This window comes from Adiantum capillus-veneris, chromosome 17 (assembly GCF_014529385.1).
Source record: "Adiantum capillus-veneris isolate H3 chromosome 17, ASM1452938v2, whole genome shotgun sequence".
Classification (NCBI taxonomy): domain Eukaryota; kingdom Viridiplantae; phylum Streptophyta; class Polypodiopsida; order Polypodiales; family Pteridaceae; genus Adiantum; species Adiantum capillus-veneris.
The window spans coordinates 130,031,855-130,036,316 of record NC_140947.1 but is presented as its reverse complement, the minus strand read 5'-3'; positions in this window follow the sequence as shown (position 1 = coordinate 130,036,316).

Genomic DNA, 4,462 nt, shown 5'->3' with positions numbered 1-4,462 from the left:
AATAAAGAGCCAGTTCCCTCAACAAACCCATACTGAAATACATGTTTTAGATCCACAGTTGTCTGTGCCACTCTGAATAAAAAACACCCCTCATGGCACATTGGAGAGATGGTTTGTCCATTGTCCAATGCTTCAGGTCACAACTTTGGTGTTCCCATACGAATCAAATAATCATTGGAGCCTTGTATGCATTGAACTGGACAAAAAAGTGGTATGGACTATCAACTCCATACAAGGAACACATTCAAAGATAAGAGTGTGAGTGTTGATAAAACGTTGAGTGTTTATTTGAGCTATGGTTGATGACCTCAATATTGTTAATAACAAATAACTTTCATTGTTCATAGATGTATAAAAAGATTACTTCATGTCTATGGAAGGCTTTGTGCAAATCATGAACTCTACAAAGCAACCTCTAAAGCTGTCAAAGTGCCTAATCAGACAAATCTAAATTCCTGTGGTTGGAGATGTCTTCTCCATGCAAAGTACATACTACAGAGTTTTTTTGCTTTGAATCCATTTATGTCAAAGGTATTTCCATGCTATGGTTTGGACCAACTTGGTGCTATTATTAATTAAAGTATTCACCACAAGTTAACCTAATTTTGATAGATGTTGTGGAAAATTATACCTTGGAATATTTACAAAGGTACCGCGCTTCAATGATTCAACATCTATTATATCTTTCAAATCCAAGAGTTTTATATGCAGAAGACAGTTTTGTTGACAACCATATAATAACTTTAACAATGATTGGTGATGAGGAAGTCATGCCAATTTCCACCACTGGAAACCAAATACCTAAAACTGATTCCATATTAGAGGAACAGACGCCCGTATGCTTTGCAGTTGGAGCGGCTAAAACGGAAGTTGGGGTTGATATGTGAAGTAGACCAAGCCCTTGAAAATTCAGATGTAAAATGCTCCTCGGAGCCGAGGAATGCAATAGAGGTTCTAGGCCAAGTAGAGGAGGATAAGGGAGTGCCTATTATTGTGGCACAGGATGCGGCACATGATCAATATGAGGGAGTCCAAGCTCCTGTAATTGTTGATGTGAAGAGCTCTTCAAGGCCGAGAGAAGATACAGAGTGTCTTGACCATGTAGAGGAGGAGGCCAACATTCCAAATCAAAGCCAGGAACGAACAACAGAACAGGTTAACCATTCGACCATGGAAACACAAGAGTCCTGTACTTCACAACCACAAGAGGTGGACACCCTTGGCAATACAAAAGGGAACATCGACACTCAACAACAAAATGTCAACATTAGAAATGACCAGTATGGACTCTTGCTTCAACTAGATATGGTTGTTCCGGTAATATTCATTATACTTAAATAATATAATCTTTTTTGTTTCTAACTACTTATATGTATGCACACAAATAATTGCAGAGACTAATTATCTTAGATCTCAATGGATTGTTGCTGCTACGACAGTTGTACAGTGTACATACAGAGTTCTCCAATTTACATAGTTTCCGCTTGGGAAATCTCAAAGTAGTAATTCGACCAAGCACAAAGGAATTATTGAATTTTTTGATTCCACGGTTTAGGATTGCTATCTGGTCTTCAATGCAGGCCCAAAAGTTGAATCCCCTTGTTACCAAAGTTTACAATTTGGCTGAAATTCAGAGATCGGATTTTTATTTTGTCTATAGTCAAAGAAATTGTAATACCACTTGCGGGACATTTCCACCCAACTAAAGCTAGTGTACCAAATTTCTACAAGCCCTTTAAACAGATCAATGTACCTTATGATGCTCTCAATACTTTGTTGATTGATGACACACCACATAAGGGTTGACTTAATCCACCCGGCACTACTATTTCCCCACCTTCATTTAAAGGGCATCTTCACGATTTTTACCTAGAGGACATATTGTTCCCATACCTGCAAGGAATGCACTTAAGCCCATTGAGCACATCAAAATTTGTACTTACAAATGTACTTAGTAATTCATTATTTATACCTTAAATATTGTCTACCTATCAATATGTTTCGAATATTCAGAGAGAGAGAGAGAGAGAGAGAGAGAGAGAGAGAGAGAGAGAGAGAGAGAGAGAGCCTTGAGCAAACACTTTATATTAAGATTAAACTAGTCAAAAAAGTGACATTTTGTTGAAGCCATTCAGGTTAGACTACATAGGCACAATTTGAATATGGCCAGAAAGATCTCCAAACAGAAAATGCTTCTCCCTTCGTTGCATTACTCTTCGTCCGCCCAGCAAGAAATAAAAGCTTACAGAGTTAATATCGGCACTCTCCTCCACTATGTTCGAAGTTGAAAAAGATTATATTGCTACCTTATTGTAATTACTATCATAAGATTTAGGTCTTTTTCCACCACTTCCACGTCTATGACAGCATTGTTTGCCAAACTTGCTGCCTCTTGATCCATAGGCACATAGCAACCTTCAACAATGTGAGAATGCTTGTACCAAAAGGAGATTATTAATGTCTGTATTGCAAGCATATACTTGACAATGAAAGTGTCAAGAAAAATCTCGCAACATATGCCATCTGTTTCTTTCACATACCACCCTCAATCAAGAAGCTTATCACACAAGAGGGAATCAAATGATTTGCAGAGCAGCATAGTTTTAGCAACATGTACGTTGCATGTATGAAATAACTCAACAAAGAGACCAACAAGATAGAAATTTGCAAGTTTCACCAATTTAGTAGGTACAGAGTTTCGGAGAGACCTCTGAACATCCCTATAGAGCCTGCTCCTCAATGCCTCACTCATTGCTGTGTCGGGAACGGGCCAATCCACGGAGTTCCATTTGGTTGGTAGTGAAACCTTCACCAACACTCCTCTCTGATTCCTTTGATTGAGTTGGTAGAAATGGTCATAGAAGAAAATACCCTCGTCTGCAAGGCTTTTGCTAGTTCTGCCCGCATATTGCAAGACCCCAATATGAGCATGGGTCACAGAGATAAGACCTACAATGCACTCCAGTGGCTCCCATTCCTCATATGAGGAAGGATAAACATCTGTGAATGTAAGAGAATAGAAATAAATACAAACATTTGTATAACCTAATTAAATATATGTAATAAGAGAAGAAAAAACAGATTCACATTTGAAATGTAAGATAACATTTATAGAGGAGTGCTAAATAATTAACTCACACGTGCACCGTGGATTATGCACCATGGAGACATCGCCACCGTTAGCAATCACATCAGAGTGAGTGAAAACATGTTGAACAAAGACTTCTTTCACAGTCTTCTATCAACCTCGACTTTGAAATCCAGAACTCTTGCTTTCCATGCAGAACGAAACATATTTGTTGATTTCAAGCTTTTTCTCCTTCTTGGCTGCATAAGAACCCAAGAACCTTTTCTTATCCTCTGCTCTTTCCACCTATTATCGGTAGTGAGAGAGTTCGAGATTGAGATAGTGCTTATGCTACTACATGGTCTTCTTGGCACACTAATGGTGAGGTTAGTTGGGGACAGTGTAGAGCAACCTCTAGAAATTCTTAGGCGGGTAGGAGACGAAGCCATAGGTATAATGGAGGGAGAATGAGTTTTGAAAGCCTTTCATAAAGGTAGTGGATATCTTTTAATGAAGGGAGAGAGTAAGCTATCAATCAATAGTCAGGTTTCAGCAACTTGACGGCTACTAGCAGTGGGCCCTACTTTGTGAGACGAGGAAGTTACCTTACAAAAATGGGACAAATCTCAATATTTTAAAATGTTTTCTTTCATTTTTGTGTTATTTTCATGCATTTCTACGTTACGTAAGGTTGCTGCTCATTGGTTGCACCTTCTTTTCTCTCTCTTCAATAAGGCCCTCCAAATGACCTCCAAAATTTCCTAATGACTCTCTCTTATATCATGGGTGGCTACAGTTGTCTCCTTTGAGGAGAAGTCTTCTAGATTTTGCTGGACAAATTTGCAAGTATAACATTTTTGAAAAATGCAGTGCACAATTTGTATTGTGCAATGGATGGCCAAAAACTTCCAAGTAGATTCTCTCGATGTTTTTCTTGATTTTTTGGTATTGGCACTTTGAAACTTTCCAGCGACCTTTCTTTATCTTTGCATCTTCACATGGCCATATTAATTTTAACCATATCCTTCATCACTTCTTTGTTGATGTCTTTCCATTGCGTGTGGTTCATATTTTCCCATTTCAATCGTCAACGAGTTTTGTGTGTCGCTTGTTACGCAGACATATGGTGTGCTAGAGATTTCATGCATTGAAAAGCATTAACAGCCAATTGGTTTTGATCTGCGCTCATCGATTGTGTATCATGCTTGCTCTTCCTTAGCCATGGTATCTCAAAACTACAATTGCCAAACAGACAAAATATTCAATATCTTGGGCAAACTTTTTTTCTCTTGATTCACTACTCTACAACTCTTCATCTCAAAGTGAATATAAATCATGAGAAGACTATGTTAACAATAATGTTAGTAATCAAGGCAATAATAGACTTGTAGGGGG